The following is a 17,593-nucleotide window of genomic DNA, read 5'->3' as shown; positions in this document are numbered from 1 at the left end:
TTCTTGAAAGCTAGAAACTCCATTCTGTAGTGATGATTCCCAGATCTGACTCTTAAACTCAACAACCTCAACAGACAATGACAGGGAGAAAAGATCTTACAACTTTGAGCTGAGCTGGGGTGGGGTGGGAGGTGTGAGAGAACAGAGAGACAGTTACAAATTCACAAAAATATATCATCCATTTCCATCTCCTCTAAAAAATATGAAATAAGCCTTAAAAGGTTGTCATATAAACTATTATTAAGCCAATAAAAACTAATGAAGAAATTATGTCATTTATCCAAAATATGGAAAAGCCACCTATTTACAGGAATCCTATTAATGTCCTAGATCTTCAGAAACTACATTTCACTAAGCTGGTCATCAAGCCCCTTCAAACTGCATCTAAGGACAATAATAATATTCAAACATCAAGAAAGAGGTACAGGTTCCACTCAACACCATTATTCCATGGAGTCTTCCAGGACTAAGTCATTTTATAGAATCTTTGCTATCTTTGTTCTCTAGAAAATAACATCCCAAAGACTCTGAAACAAAACCAGCAAAACTCCTGTATTTGTTTTCCATTGTGACATAACAAATTATCACAAACAAAAAAACACAAATTGATTATCTTACAGAAGTCAGCGGGCTTGACTGGGTCTCACAAGGGCTAAATGAGGGTATCCAGTGGACTAGTTCCCTGCTGGAAACTCTGGAGAAAATCTGCTTCCACATTCATTCATATTGGCTGAATTTAGTTCCTTGCAGCTGTAGGACTGAGGTTCCCACTTCCTTGCTGGTTTTCAGCTGGGACTGGCCTTTCCTACTAGAGGCTGCCTGCATTCCCCCTCTCATGCTTTCAATCTGGTCTCCTCCAGTAATGGCAGGCTAAGTCGTTCTCATGCTTCAAATCTCGGACTTCCCCTTCTGCCTCATCTCTGACACCAGCCAGAAAAAGTTCTCTGCTTTTAAGTGCTTATGTGAGTAGAATAAACCCACGCAGAAAATCCAAGATAATCTACCTAAGATCCTTAACTTTAATTAAATCTACATAACATACTCAGGTTCCAGGGTTTATAGTATGGAAATCATAGGGGAGCCATTATGCTTACAACAGTCTGCCTTCTAGTTTCCAAGGATTCATCTCTCTTCCAAATGCAAAACACATCCATCCCATCCCAAGGTCCCAAAGGTTTCCCATCTAAAGCTTATTTCAAAAGTCCCAAATCTCATTCATCTATTCAGGTGTGGATGAGGTTCTGGGGATAAAACAGTAAGTCCAACTCCTAGGGCACAATTCCTAAGAAAACAAGTTCTCTGCTCCCAAAATACTATTGTGAGACAGACATAGAATAACAGTTATAAACATTCCAGTTCAAACGGGCAAAATGTAAAAGAAAACAGAGCCACGGGTCCAAAGTAGTTTCAAAATCTAGGGAATCTCTATTCCACTTCAAAGCCTGGGAAAAAATCCTCTCCAGCTTTTAGCTCCACCCCTCTGGGCTCTCCTATCTCCATCTGAGTCACCCTTCTTTTTTTTACGAAAAGCAACACATTCACATGTGAGTAGTTTTATCAGCCTGCTTCCTATCAGTAGAATCTGGGGGGTCCAACAGCCCTATTACTTTCTGTCTCTTTCAATCCAAAAGAGAATTGTTTATGTTGGCATAAAATTCTCAAGAACCTAACAGGCTGTGGAAGTATTCCACAGGGGTTCACTACATTAAAGTTCACATTCACAAATAAACCAGGCTGCACATTTAATACTTTGCTTGGAAATCTCAGCTAAATATACAAGTTCATCACTTACAAATTTGGCTTTCCATATAACCATAGGATAAAATTCTGCTAAACTTAGTTGCTGCTACGTAACAAGGGTCCCCTTTCTGCCCGTTTCCAATAAGAAAGACCTCACTTCTGTCTGGGCCCTCATTAGCAGAGTCACTAACATCCATATTGCTATTAAAAGTCTGTCCTAGGCCTTTTCTTTTTTCTTTTTTGACAGGGTCTCACTCTGCCACCCAGGCTGGAGTGCAGTGGTGCCATTACCACTCCCTGCAGCCTCGACTTCCTGGGCTCAAGTGATCCTCCTGTGTTCTAGGCCTTTTCTATCATGCCCCTTAAAATTATTCTAACCTTTATCTACTGCCACTTCCATTTTTAGGTAATAGTACCCCACTCCTGGTACCAAAATCTATACTAGTATTCGACTGCTGCTATAACAAATTACTACAAATGTAGTGGCTAAAAATAACACAAATTTATTATTTCACAGTTACTTAGGTCAGAAGTTGGGTGGGCTTGGCTAGCTAGGTCTTCTGCTTAGGGTCTCATGAGGCCAAAAAATCAAGGTCTCTCAAGGTTGCATTCCTTGATGGAAACTCTGGGAAATTCACTTTCAAGCTCAATCAGGTTGTTGGTCAAATTCAGGTTCCTTCTGGTTGCAGGACTGAGGTCCCCATTTCTTGCTGGTTGTCAGCCAGGGACTGGTCTTTGCCACTAGAGGCTGCCCACATTCCTTCTGATAACTTTTCATGTGGTCCTCTCTAGCAAAAGCAAATTGAGTCCTTCTCAAGCTTCAAATCTCTCTGATTTCCTTTTCTGCCCATTTCTCTGACCCCAGTTGGAGAAAGTTCTCTGCTTTTAAGGACTCATGTGATTAGATTGGGCCCAGCCAGAAAATCCAGGATGATTTTTCTATTTTAAGATTCTTAAACTTAATTACACCTGCCAAGTTCCTTTTGCCATGTAACATATGGTAGTTACAGATTCCGGGGATTAAGGTATGGACAACTTGGGAAGAGGGAGATGTAATTCTGCCTACTACAAATCCAACTCCTATGGAAGGGTTTTTTTTTTCTTAAGATGGGGTCTTGCTATGTTGCCCAGGCTGGAGTGTAGTTGTGTGATCTCAGCTCATTGCAAGCTCCGCCTCCCAGGTTCACGCCATTCTCCTGCCTCAGCCTCCCAAGTAGCTGGGACTACAGGCACCCGCCACCATGCCCGGCTACTCTTTTGTATTTTCAGTAGAGACGGGGTTTCACCATGTTAGCCAGAATGGTCTTGATCTCCTGACCTCATGGTCCGCCCCCCTAGGCCTCCCAAAGTGCTGGGATTACAGGCGTGAGCCACCGTGCCCGGCCCCTATGGAAGGGATTAAACTCACTTCCTAAAGAAAATCATCCCTTTCTTTAAGAGTGTGAAGTACAGGTGTACAAATTTTACTTACGTGAAGTAAAGTATATATACATACATGCATACATATGTCTTTACTTATGTGACACAAAGATTTATGTTCAGAGATAGAGACAATAGTAAAAACAAGCACTCACTCTGGATGAGTGAGTAGGCAAAGGAACTAAATGCGCAGTATGGAAAAGGAGTTGCCACCTGTTTCATCCTCAAACTGCAAGGCATTTCACCCATAACTACTTAGAAACTAACCCACGCTCCTCCTTAAATGTGTATTTCTCTTCTCTGTATTCCACAAAAAAGTACATAACTAAGCATTGTTTTGTTTTTAAAGAAAAGTCACCTCAGGGGGACCTAACTTTGTAATGAATTGATTAATCAATCTAAGCAAATTTCCAATCTTTCATTCAAGTCATACACCCTCCCCCAATAGCAAACCAAAGCCAAAAATTTCAAAGTCACAGAAGGACAAAAACATGCCCTGCTAAGACTGCAGGTGAACTTTTGAGAATACCACAGAGGAGAACTAGTATTGGTACTGGACTTTCAGCCCCAGGTTCACCAAGCCAGTAAGGCCAAATACTTACAACAAAAACCTACAACTACAAAGATAATATTCTAAAGCCCTGTCTACAGTCAAATTCTTGACTATAAATTTTACCTAGAACAGAAGAGCCCCCAATATACCAGCTAGTCCCTTTACAGTGACAGGTAAAAGCTACTTACTACACTTACTACCTGCCAGACACTGTCGTAAGCACTTGACACAAATTGTCTTATTTACTCCTCTCCATAAACTCACAAGCTAGAAAATACCATCATCCCCCTTTTACAGACGGGAAAACAGGCTTAGAGAGTTTAGGTCACACAACTAAGTCGCAATGGCCCTGATATCTGACAACCTAGGCAGTGTGGTTTTTAATCACTGGGCCTATACTGCACTCCTTAGATGGCATGAAGTCTCCAATTCTTGGAAAAATCTTCCCTTCTTAGTTTTCTTTTCTTTTTTTTTTTTTTTGAGACGGAGTCTCGCTCTGTCGCCCAGGCTGGAGTGCACTGGCAAATCTCAGCTCACTGCCACCTCCGCCTCCCAGGTTCAAGCGATTCTCCTGCTTCAGCCTCCTGAGTAGCTGGGATTACAGGCGACCGCCACCAAGCCCGGCTGATTTTTGTATTTTTAGTAAAGACGGGGTTTCACCGTGTTGGTCAGGCTGGTCTCGAACTCTTGACCTCGTGATCCACCAGCTTCGGCCTCCCAAGCGTTGGGATTACAGGCGTGAGCCACCACACCCGGACTCCCTTTTTAGTTTTCATTTTCTCTCCTCATATCCCATTCTCGTAGAATTAAACAGTTGAAAAGTAATCAAGTCTTCCCAAATAATTTGCCATCTCTTTTTCAGAACTCTTTCCTCCACACAAAGCAATAGTCAAGATGCAACTTCTCCTGACCCTGACTCTGCTTCCCCAAAACAAACTACAGAAGCTCCACCCATCACCTGCTTAATCTAGAAATGTTCCAACACTGCAAAAACACACAACGAAAAACAAAATTGAAAAGTCCTACTCTTTCAAAAGGTCACCAACATATGTATACTCTTAGCCAAGCTTTCTCTCCATACCTCTTTTTCTATCCAGGCTCCTAAATAGTCCTTAACTCCAACTCTAGACGTTCTGCCCCACGTCTTGGTCCCTTCCCACTTTCTCCCCAGCAACTCCGCCTGGGGTTCTCTCCACCTCGCACCCACTCTGCAGGTGGGAAGCTCAGCCCCGCCCAGATGGACCCTAAGAAGGCCCCTACTCCAGCTGCCTAGTTCCGCCGCAGGGTTCACCGCACACTACCCAGCAGGCACCACTCCCTCCGCACCCTCCCCCAGCACCCCACTGCGGCCCCACCCCTCAAGTTCCCTTCCCCCTCTGACGACCCCCTCCTCCAAGTTGTCCCCTAGTCCCCACCCAGTCCGGCCCTTTCCTATGCAATAAGCTGGACTCCGGCAGCCGATTCCCACCCTCACATCGGCCTCTGCCCCCAAACCTCGCCCTCCGCCCTGGGGGGTGGCCCTGGGCCTCCCAGATGGGCTGCAGGGGCCTCGGTTGGTGTATGGGTGAAGGTGGGGGCAGGGGAAGGCAACGGGCCGCTAGGGAGTCTGCTGGAAGCGTGAGTGGCGGCCGCGCTCCGCTGCCCTATCCTGCGCCCACCCCACCCTCCAACGACCTCGCCTGGCGACTCCCAAGGTACCTGTGGTGGAAGCGGCAGCGGCAGTGGCCGCTCTCCCCTCTGCTCACACAGACAATATGGCGGCGGTGGAGGAGGAGACACACGGCTCGGCCGCCAGCCGCAGGGACCAGAGCGAGGCTGCAGCCGCGGCTGCCGGAAGCGGAAACCCCCTCCTACCAGGAGGCGGGGCGAGACAGCTTCCGACTCCGCCCCCAAAGGAATCTAGCTGAGTGCGGCCATGCTGGGCTGTCCTATTGTAGCCTTAGGGATTCAGTTCTGGCCTAGGGTGCAAAATGGAAGGAATTCCCAACGCAAAGCAGAATAAGGAGACTTGCAATAGTTACGCGCATTTTATTTCAATAGTGTTGACAAATGACAACAGAGAGAATACGAACCTCCCACTAGGTGAACAGTTGGTTTGATCCAAGTTAATATGGCGGTACCCAGGTTTCCCGCACTTCACCCAGCTGGCCCCTCCTTTCCTGAAAAGAACCATGCGCGACCTGCAGAGCTGTAGAGCCAAGCATTCTGGGAGCTGAAGTCCCTTTTGCTCTGACCCCCTCGTTTAAAATTAGGGTTTCAGCAACACTTTCTATTCAAACTTGGAGTTCGGAAGAAGTGAATGAAAGTTGGACCCTAGAAAGGGCATGGCGCAGGAGTCTGGGAAGTGAGGATACTAGGTCTCAAGAGACCAAGGCCCAATTCCTTCCTCCTACAGAAGTCTTGCCTAGAGCTCTGCGTTCAAAATATAGTGTTTTTTCCCCTTCTATCTGCCTCCCACCCCGGCTCTCCTTTCCCGAGCTACCTCCCCAAAACAGTCACAGAGCACCTTCTACCATGCAAAGTTCATCATGGTCTCCTCATGATCAAAAATCTCCCATGGACCTCTTTGTGCACCAAAGATAGCCCAAACTCTTCACTTGACATTCAAAGTCCTCCATAATTTGGCCAAACCCTCTTTTCCAGCCTCCTATTTTGCCACTCTCGTCTCAAATTCCGGAAGCTTCCACCCACTAAAACTGCAAACAATTCCTGGAACTTAGCTGTGTTGCCTCCCTCGCTTTGCACTGGCAGTTACTTCTCTTACTGTCACCTCATGGACTGGATAATTTCTGTATGCCGATTGAACTAATTCAGGGATCCTTTCCTCTTGGGGTCTTCTCTCTGTTGAACTCCCTCAAACCCAGGCACTATCAGTTAGTAACCTGAGGACCTCAGTCTGTCTCCTCCATCAGACTGTGAGCCCCTAGTGGACAGAGCTCCATCTGATGATTAACCTCTCCTTTGCAGGCCCTGCTAAAAGCTGAAGCATCTAGGAGTTGCTGAAAGGAGTTCAAATGTTAGTCTCACCTCTGATGGGACAGAGGTGTGAGCACTGGAATGAAGGTGAGGAGGCCAGGTTATTTCAGTACCAACCATTATCCCTAGCTGTCTCAGAATAGCTGGTTGTCTCAGGAATAGGCCTCTCCACACTCCACAGCCCTCCTTTCACAGTTTGTCAGCTGACTAGCACCTCTGCTCCCAAAGAGGCATCTCCTGCCCACGGGGTTAGGGCCGGTGGTGGCTGCAGACTTATGGTGATGGCCTCAGGGAGGTGGCTGTGGCCTTCTCTGGACCTCATCTGCTAGGCAGCTTGTGACATCTGATCCCAATTGCCTGGGAACCCATAACAGTTTTTCTCTCAGTATCCTGTAACTGGTGATTCCTCACCTCTGGGCCTCAATTTCCCCACTTGTGGACTGAGGAGGTTATACAAGATAATCCCAAAGTTTCTGGGAAGTCATCTTTCAGGAAATGATACCCTTCTACCTACCTCTTGAACGTATCTTTTTGGCTCTCGTGGCTTTGTTTTTCCCAACTGTATTCACATTTGTTTAACTCACAACAATTCATCATTTGCTATGAGCCAGACACTGTGCTAGGTACTAGGGATGTGTTATGAGCAAGACATACACCAGGTGCTTACTGGTGGAGCTCACCTTTTAAAGTGAGAAGCAAGTAATGCACAGGTAAACAAATGCATAAACAAAGTAATTTCAGGTAGCAATAAGTGCTACGAAAGGAAAAGATAAGTAGCTGTGAAATATAGAACTTTAGCTTGAGTGGTTCAGAAGGTCCTTTTGAGAAGGAAACAGTAAGTGCAAACATCCCAAGGCAGGAAAGAGCATCACAAGTTTGAAGAAGGAAGCCATGGTGGCTGAAGCACTGCAAATAAAGGGAAGAAGAGGAAGAAATATGGTGGGAGAGGTGGGCAGGGCATTCAGGTAATGATAAGCTGGGTTTTCATCTGAGTGTAATGAAGATATTTCCCATTGCTTAGCCTTCTTGCCTTTCTGATCTCAGCCTCTCTCACAGCATTAGTTCTTCATTCTTCTTCCTAGTTCTGGCCTCTATCTGTGACTTCATTCAGAGGGCTCAACTGGGCACACATATACAACCCTAATACTCATGCAGGACATAATTGAAACCCAACTCCTGCCATCTACCAGGCCAACCTCATATAGGTCTCCCATCTCAAGAGGCTTACCATCCCAAGTGTTCACCTAGTTTTGGACTTAACATTTATCCTTAACTCTTACTCTCCCTGATCCCCCACATCACACCTCTCAGGCTAGTCTTTCTGCAAACAACAGCAGCAGGAGCAACAGTTAAGATGTTGAGAGTAATTGCACTGTGCCACACACTGAATGTTCATCATCTCACTTAATCCTCATGTCAGCCTGATGAGGCAGAAACCAAAAGTATCTCGCTGTACAGATGAGGAGACTCAGGTTCACAGAGATCATAGGCTATGCCCAAGGTCACATGCTGGAGATGGAGCTTGCATTTCAACCTGGGCTATTAGAGTGAGTCTCTCTCTCTCTCTCGCTCTCTCTTTCTTTTGAGACAGGGTCTTGCTCTGTTGTCCAGGCTGGAGTGCAGTGGCATGATCATAGCTCATTATAACCTTGAACTCCTGTGATTAAGCGATCCTCCCACCTTAGCATCCTGAGTAGCTAGGACTACAGACATGCACCACCATGCCTGGCTCATTTTTAATTTAGTAGTCTTTTTATTACTATTATTATTATTGTAGATGGGGTCTTGCTATGTTGCCAGGGCTGGTCTTGAACTCCTAGGCTCAAGCAATTCTCCTGCCTTGGCCTCCCAAAGTGCTAGGATTTCAGGCAAAAGTTTTAATCATGCACTAAGAACCTAAGTGTATTAGCTTTCTATTGCTGCTTAACAAAATCACCCCCAAAATATAGTGGCTTAAAACAACAATAGTTTATTTTATGTTTGTGTGGATTGGCAGTTTGGACATGTCTCAGCCGGGACAGCTCTTTTCTGCTCCAAGTGGTCTTTCCTGGCTTACTCTTACATTTGCTGTCAGTGAGCAGGTCAGCAAACTGGTTAGAACTCTATGGCCTCATTCACATGTCTGACAGCTGGTTGGGGTTGTTGGCTTGAGTACCTTGGTTCTCCTCTATATTGCTTCTTCAGTAAGCTAACTCAGGCTTCCTTACATGATGGCCTCCAAAAGAAAGAAAACAAAAGCAGCGAGATATCTTCAGACCTAGGCTTAGAAATAATATAGTGTCATTTTCTCTGTATTATATTGATCAAAGGCAGTCACATGGCCAGCTCAGATTCAAGGAAAGTAGAAATAGATTCCATTTCTTCATGAGAAAAACATCAAATCATACTGCGCAAGAAGTCATGTGTATAAGGATGGTGGAATTGTTGTGGCCACCTTTGCAAACATTATATCACATAAGTAACCATAGGCATGGAACTGGTTAAATAAATTATGGTACAGTCAGACATGGAGCTATTCACAGCAATGAGAGCTAACATTTTTGAGCACTTAATATGTGTCACTGTACAAGATGCTTTACATCTATTAACTCATTTAATTCTCACAACAGCTCTCTGTGACCAGTACATTTTTAATCCCCATTTTAGAGATTAAGTACACCAAGTCTCAGAGAGGTTAAACAACTAGTCCAACATCGAACAGCAAGTGACAAAGCCATTGAAAAGAATGAGGACAGTATTATGTCCTGACATAGAAATCTGGCCCTGACATTCTGTTATACAATACAAAGCAAGAGACAAACAGTAGTTTGGTCAGAAAACATTTAAAAAGCACATTTAAAATATTAGGAGATGTGTGTGGTTTTTTTTGTTTTTTTGAGGTCGAGTTTCACTCTTGTTGCCCAGGATGGAGTGCAATGGTGCGATCTTGGCTCACTGCAACCTCCGCCTTCCAGGTTCAAGCGATTCTCCTGCCTCAATCTCCCAAGTAGCTGGGATTACAGGTGCCCACCACTCCCAGCTAATTTTTGTATTTTTAGTACAGATAGGATTTCACCATGTTGGCCAGACTGGTCTTGAACTCCTGACCTCAGGTGATCGCCTGTCGTGGCCTCCCAAAGTGCTGGGATTACAGGTGTGAGCCACTGTGCCCGGGTGGAGATGTATGTCTTATAAAAATTAGTAGAATAAAAATTTTTACATGTCTTATAAAAATTAGTAGAATAAAAATTTTTACATGTCTTATAAAAATTAGTAGATGTATATGACTTATAGTTTTAGATAAATTCAGGAAGAATTTACTGCAAACTATTAATGGAGCTTATCTTTGAAGAGAAGAAAAGGAGAAAACTTTTATTTAAACACCTCTGTTTGTATTGCTTGAATTTTTTTTTTTTTTTTTTGAGAGAGAGTCTTGCTCTGTTGCCCAGGCTGAAGTGCCGTGGCAACAGTCACAGCTTACTGCAGCCTCAACCTCCAGGGTTCAAGTCGTCCTTGCACCTCAGTCTCCCAAGTAGTTGAGGCCACAGGTGTGTGCCACCATGCCTGGCTAATTTATTTTTATATTTTGTGGAGATAGGGTCTCCACATATTGGCCATGCTGGTCACAAACTCCTGGGTTCAAGTGATCCTCCCGCCTTGGCCTCCCAAAGGGCTGGAATTACAGTAGGCACAAAGCCTGGTCTTCTTTGAATTTTTTTACAGCAATCATAAATTTTTATTTCAATACCTTATAAAGAAGAAAATGTTTTTAAAATGTCCTTCAGTTTGGCTCTCACCTATGTCTTTTCCTATTTGGTTTTATTTTTATTGTTTTTTTGTTTTCTTTTTTGATACCACCCCAGTCCAACCCCTTATCAATTCTGGCCCGAAGTTTTGTGGCTACCCTGAGGGCCCTTCCTCTCTCCCTCTGCAGTGCATCCCGCTTGCTGCAGGGGGACAGTTGATTAACCATCATGTTCCATTTTTGTCTAAGAGTTTTCAATGGTATTGCATTGCCTGCACAGACAGTCCAAACCCTTTGGCCTAGTGTATTGGGTGTTTGAAGTTTGACTCCAACTTGGTTGGATTCCAGCTCTGTCACTTGCTAGCAGTATAAATGTGAACAAGTTATTAGATCTCTCTGAGCCTCGATTTCCACATCTTTTTTAAAAAAATGAAAGACTGGACATGGTGGCTCATGCCTGTAGTTCCAGCACTTTGGGAGGCCGAGGTTGGTGGATCACCTGAGGTCAGGAGTTCGATACCAGCCTGGCCAACATGGCAAAATCTTGTCTCTACTAAAAGTACAAAAATTAGCCGGGCGTGGTGGCATGTGCCTGTAACCCCAGCTACTCAGGGGCTGAGGCAGAGAGAATTGCTTGAACCTGGGAGGCGGAAGTTGCAGTGAGCCGAGATTGTGCCACTGCACTCCAGCCTAGGTGACAGAGCAAAACTCTGTCTCAAAGGAAAGAAGGAAAGAAAAGAAAGAAAGAAAGAGAAAGGGAGGGAGGGGGAGGGAGGAAGGAAGGAAGGAAGGAAGGAAGGAAGGAAGGAAGGAAGGAAAGAAAGAAGGAAGGAAAGAAAAGGATAAAAGGATATAGCATTACATATTTTGTGGCAAATTAGATTACTGTTCAGTGACTGTTCACTTCCTCCCCCAGCCAGGGGCAATTGATACTTTCCTGCCCCATTAATATTAGGCTTGGCCATATGGTTTGCCTTGGCCAGTGGAATATACATATCAGTGAAAATGTGCAAATTCTAGCCTAGGCCTTAAGAGGTCTCTCTTGTTTTCAACTGGCTGTCTTAGAATTTTCACCTCTGCCTTGAAGGGTGAGCTGTCATTGGTGCCTTACATCTTTTGAAACAGACTTCCAATCAAGGTTGTGGTAGGCAAGTCTGAGATAAGAATAGTTTTTTAGTCTTTAGTTTTAGTTTGTATTAATTAAATTATAATTTATCGTTTTTCATGAACTCCATATTTTTGAATGAGAGGAAACTAAAGAGGTGGGAAGAGAATGTTCTGTCTCAATTTAGGAAAACAGTAGCTTCTATCCAAACCTCCAACATCAAACAGGCTAGTCCTAGAAGAATAAAAGACACACATAGTAGTTCTGAAATTGGGTCAACCCCAGCAGAGCCCAGCCAAGATCAGCCAAACCCAAATGACTACATATGAGAGAGGGAGAAATCAATGTTTGCTTCTATCAGCACAGAGTCTTGGGGTAGTTTGATATGCAACATTATTATAGGAATAGCCAACTAAAAGATTCACATCATAGGGCTTTTTTTCAGGGTTAAATAAATGAATACAGGAAACACCTTAAAAATAGACTGGCACATAGCAAGGGTGTAATCCATGTGAACTACTCTTATTGGGGGTGCAACTGTGAACAAAACAAAGCCCCTGTTCTCAAGAATCTTATGTATGTGGAGAGATATATGGAATGGCGGCTGGTGGTGAGTGTTATGGAGGAAAATAAAGCAAAGACCGTGAAGTGGGCTCATGCCTGGTGAATTTCAGGAATGGTCAGTAGATAGGGCAGCTGAGCCAAACGAGTGGCTGATCTTGGCTAGGCTCTGCTGGGGTTGACTCAAATTCAGGTCAATTACATGTGTCTTTTATTCTTCTGGGATGAACCTGTTTGATTCCGGGGGTTTGTACAGAAGGGAAGACAATATCTCAGAGGTTCACAAGGGGCTGGATTGTGCACAGCCATGTAGGGCTATTGTGAGGACTTGCTTCTGCTCTGAATGAGGTGGGGAGCTACGGGAGAGTTTTGAGCAGATGGAGGTCAGGCTCTGCTATGCATTTTTATAGGATTTGTCCAGCTGCTAAGTGTGGACTAAATGGACCAGAAATAAGGGCTGAATCAGGGAGAAAAGATAAGAAGCTACTGATACAAACCAGGCAAGAGATGGTGATGGTTTGAACCAAAGTTGGACTCCGAGGTTCTTTTCAAAGTAAAATCAAAAGAATTTACTGATAGATTTGGTATGGGGTGTTTGAGGAAAAAAAAAAAAAAAATTGAGGATGACTCCAAGGCTTCTCGTCTGAGGAACTGAAAGAAAGAATTTGCCAGTAACTGAGATGAAGAAGGCTGTAGAAGAGAACTTCTGGGGGCAGGTGGAGAAATAGAGGAGGAATTAGCAGTTCCATTTGGGACTTGTTAAATTTAAGTAAGCTATGAGACTTCCAAGTGCAGATGACTAATGAGAAGTTAGATGTATGAATCTGAGCCCAGGAGAGAGGTCCAGGCTGGAGATGTAATTTTGGGGAGTTACTATGTACTAAACTGTGTCCTCCCCAAATTTATATATTGAAACCCTAACACCCAGTGTGACACTATTTGGAGATAGGACCTTTAAGGAGGTTAAAAGAGATCGTAGAGTGGGCCCTAATTCAACAGGACTGTTGTCATTACAGGAAGATGAAGAGATATCAGAGGTCATTCTCTCCCCATGCAGGTGCTCAGAGGAAAGGCTGTGTGAGGACACAGCTAGAAGGCAGCTGTTTATAAGCCGGGCAGAGAGCCTTCACCAGAAACCCTCCCTGACAGCACCTTGATCTCAGATTTCCAGCCTCTCAGTGAGAGGCTCAACTGTGAGAAAATAAATTTCTGTTGTTTAATCCTCTCAGTCTGTGGTATTTTTTTACGGTAGTTCGAGCAGACTACTACTGAGTCATCAACAGAGAAACGGTTTTTAAAGTCATGACAGGCCAGGCGTGGTGGCTCACACCTGTAATCCCAGCACTTTGGGAGGCTGAGGCAGGCAGATCACTTGAAGTCAGGAGTCTGAGACCAGCCTGGCCAACATGGTGAAACTCCGTCTCTATTAAAAATACAAAAATTAGTCGTGTGTGGTGGCATAATCCCAGCCTATAATCCCTGCTACTCAGGAGGCTGATGCAGGAGAATTGCTTGAAAGCGGGAGGCAGAGGTTGCAGTGAGCTGAGATCGAGCCACTGCACTCCAGCCTGGGCAACAAGAGTGAAACTGTTTCATAAATAAATAAATAGCCATAAGGCTGGGTGAAATTGCCAAGGGAATGAATGTAGACAGAGAAGGAAGACCAAGGACTGAGCCGTGGGGCATCCAACAGTAAGAGACAAGGAACTAAAAAGGAGCCTGAGAAGGAGGAGCCAGTGGGGTAAGTGTCCTGGGGACCAAGTAAAAAAAGTATTTCGTGGAGGGAGTGCTGATCCCCTGATCCCCTGTGTCAGATGCTGCTGAGGGGTCAGAAAAGAAAAGAACAAAGAGCTGATTTACAAAGTGGAGGGCATTGTTTTGACAGGAGAGAGTGTAGGTAGATTGGTGGGAACAAAAGTCTGATTGGAGTGGGATTAAGAGAGAATAGGAGAAAATATAAATATAGACATAGAAAGGAAGGAAAAAAGGAAGGAAGGAAGGGAAGGGAAGGAAGGAAGGAAGGAAGGAAGGCGGGCTCTATTTTTTTCTTTTTGAGATGGAGTCTCACTCTGTCACCCAGGCCGGAGTGCAGTGGTGTGATCTTGGCTCACTGCAACCTCTGCCTCCCAGGTTGAAGCAATTCTCCTGCCTCAGCCTCTCGAGTAGCTGGGATTACAGGTGCGTGCCACCACATCTGGCTAATTTTTGTATTTTTAGTATCAATGGGGTTTCACCATATTGGCCAGGCTGGTCTCGAACTCCTGACCTCAGGTGATCTGCTTGCCTCGGCCTTCCAAAGTGCTGGGATTAGAGGTATGAGCCACCGCACCTGGCCTGGAGAGCTCTTTTTAAGAGTAGAAAGCTTGGCCAGGCGTGGTGGCTCATGCCTGTAATCCCAGCACTTTGGGAGGCCGAGGCAGGCAGATTACCTGAGGTCAGGAGTTCGAGACCAGCCTGGCCAACATGGTGAAAACCCATCTCTACTAGAAATATACAAAGTTAGCCAGGTGTGGTGGCACACACCTATAATCCCAGCTCCTCGGGAGGCTGAGGCAGGAGAATCGCTTGAACCCGGGAGGCGGAGGTTGCAGTGAGCTGAGATAGTGCCATTGCATTCCAGCCTGAGCAATAAAAGTGAAACTACATCTTAAAAAAAAAAAAAAAAAAAAAAAAGAGTAGAAAGCCAATGACTAAATGTAGAAGAATAGGAGTTGGCAACCGCCATAGGAGAGAATCATTAATGGACACTGCGGTAGTGGATTAAAGTTTGATGAGAAATAGGGCATTTGCGCAGTCTTAGAATATCTCCGCTCAAGATACTTATTAATTACAAAGGGTAAAATAGTAACTTTACAGTGGAGAAACCCAGCAGACACCACTCGACCAAGTGATAAAGTGAACATCACCAGTAGCACGGCAAATTGACGTCACGTGACTTCCGAGATGATGCACTGAGTAGGACGTAGCGTCACTTCGGTGATATTTCTGCCAAAGAGGCATAATTGACTCATGAGGAGACATTACAGAAGCCCAAAGTGGCCAGGCGCGGTGACTCACGCCTGTAATCCCAGCACTTTGGGAGGCCGAGGCGTGCGGATCACGAGGTCAGGAGTTTGAGACCAGCCTGACTAACATGGTGAAAACCTGTCTCTACTAAAAATACAAAAAACTAGCTGGGCGAGGTGGCGGGCGCCTGTAGGCCCAGCTACTTGGGAGGCTGAGGCAGGAGAATGGCGTAAACTCAGGAAGCGGAACTTGTAGTGAGCTGAGATCCAGCCACTGCACCCCAGCCTGGGCGACAGAGCAAGACTCTGTCTCAAAAAAAACCAAAAAAACAAAAAAACAAAAATTAGCTGGGCATGGTGGCGTGTGCCTGTAATCCCAACTACTCAGGAGGCTGAGGCAAGAAAATTGCTTGAACCCAGGATGCAGAGGTTGCAGTGAGCCCAGATTGCACCACTGCACTCTAACCTGGGCAACACAGCAAGACTCTGTCAAAAAAAAAAAAAAAAAAAAAAGCCCAAAGTGAGGGATATCTTTGCAAAATAACAGGCCTTACTCTTTAAAAATGTTGAAGTGATAGAAGACAAAGAAAGACTGAGGAATAGTTTTAGATGAAGGAGAATAATGTAATTACAACTATTGAATGCCATGTGAGATCCTAGATTAAGAAAAAATCATTTTCATTTACTACAATATATATTAACTAGACAAGTGGTGAAATCTGAATAAGATCTGTAGATTAGATAATGGTTTTGCATCAATGTAAAACGTTCCGATTTTGGTTATTATAAGAGAATGTCCTTTCTTTTAGGAAATGTGCACTGGTTTTTAGGCCTGTAACTTACCATGAAAGAGTTCAGGGTTGGAGGAAAGAGAAATAAATGATAAAGCAAAGATGGTAAAATCTGGGTAATGGGTATTTGGCTATTCTGTTTTTGTTTTTGAAACAGGGTCTCACTCTGTTACCCCAGCTGGAGTGCAGTGGTGGGATAATAGCTCACTGCAGCCTCAACCTCCCAGGCTCAAACAATGCTCCCACTTCAACCTCCTGAGTAGCTGGGACCACAGTTGCGCACCACCACACCTGATTAATTTTTAAATATTTTGTAGAGATGGGGTCTCCTTGTGTTGCCCAGGCTGGTCTCAAATTCATAGGCTCAAGCAATCCTCCCATCGCAGCCTCCCAAAATACTGGGATTTCAGGTGTTAGCCATTGTGCCTGGTGATATTTGAGTGTTCTTTGTACTACTTTGTAACTTTTCTGTAAGTGACATTATGTCAAAATAAATTCTAAAAAGAGAGAATAGAAGCAAAGGAAGTAGAGACACGGAGGCAGTGAGTCCAGGCAACTTTTTGAGGAGTTTTGCTATAGGACTGAGGACAGGTGGCAGGTGGAGAGCAAAATGGGGTCAAGATAAGTTGTTCAAAGGCAGAAATTGTAGCATGTTTTTATGCTGATGAGAGAGAGTCAGTAGACTGGAAAAAAGTAATAATGCAGAGAGAGAGAGAGAGAGAGAGAGACAGAAAGAGAGAGAAGAGAGTGGCTAGAATGGTGTCTCTGAAGAGAGGGAAGGATGGCCTTGATCTTGGAGCACAGATGGCTCATCCATGGTCACAGAAGGGAGGGGAGAGTATTTGGGTACCAGATTGGTAGGTAGGTAGCTGTGCAGAGGAAATGTGTGGAAATGCTTTCTGATTGCTACCGTTTTCCCTGTGAAATAGTAAGCAAGGTCCTCGGCTAAGAGTGAGAATGGGGAAGAAGGTGATGGAAGTTTGAGAAGATAGGAAGGAAGTGCTTAGGGAAAGTGAATGGATCTACTGTAATTGGCAGGCAGAGCAAAAGACTCCACTGAAGCTATCATCATTCAAGTAAAGTGAGGCCAGTCTACATGGTGGTGTGTTTTTCTCCAGCCACATTCCACTGCAGGGGCACAAACACAAAGGGATATGGAGTTGGCACCAACTAACAGGTGTTTAGCCAGAGAGGGGCAGGGAGATCTTGGGAGTATGCAGCACAATGGGGATAAAGTTATACCATGTCTGTAATCCTCAAGGAAGGAAGGAAGGACAGGGAAACACCAAGGTTCAGAAAGGTTTAGTGACTTACCCAAGCTTGCACAGCTAGTGAGTTGGTCTCTGCATGCAGGCACTGTGGCTCATAGCTTATTCTCTCACCAGCCCAGCATGCGTAGGCTGTCTCCAGCGTGTAGCATGGCATCTGGCACATGTAGCCTCTGCTAACAAGTGACTTAAATTGTACCTGGGGTTCTCTCTGCCTTTCATTCTATGCCTCTGAAGAATACTAAAATAAACAAACAAACAAACAAAACAAAACCAAAAAAACCCTAGCTTCTTCCTTCCCTTCAAGCTGTTTTTGTGTCTTAGCACGCATGATGAAGGAGATGGACCATCAGTCTCCTTTGGGTGGCCACTGGTTCATGCCTGCAGTCTGGCTTTCAGCAGGTCATTCTCAGCATATACTCTGGGACAGACACTTCCTCAGGTTCTCAGT

The 17,593-nt window shown here is 44.7% G+C and overlaps 1 protein-coding gene across 4 annotated transcripts in view; it reads right to left on the bottom strand.

Moving 5' to 3' along the window:
- CSNK2A1 (casein kinase 2 alpha 1) overlaps positions 1-17,210 on the bottom strand; it is a 75,653-nt gene extending 58,443 nt beyond the window's left edge. The window contains exon 1 of one of the 4 annotated variants that reach the window (XM_017944922.3): positions 17,189-17,210. The gene's annotated coding sequence lies outside the window, so the exon portion shown is untranslated. Of the gene's footprint in view, positions 1-5,410; positions 5,556-17,188 lie in introns of those variants that run through there. The other 3 variants (XM_009216408.3, XM_009216409.3, XM_003904929.4) reach the window with 3 other exon arrangements.
- Between the last annotated feature and the right edge of the window lie 383 nt (positions 17,211-17,593).

This window comes from Papio anubis, chromosome 16, assembly GCF_008728515.1.
Source record: "Papio anubis isolate 15944 chromosome 16, Panubis1.0, whole genome shotgun sequence".
In the NCBI taxonomy this organism is placed as follows: Eukaryota; Metazoa; Chordata; class Mammalia; order Primates; family Cercopithecidae; genus Papio; species Papio anubis.
Note: the sequence above shows the minus strand (reverse complement) of the source record. Positions and strands in the feature narration are given on the sequence as shown.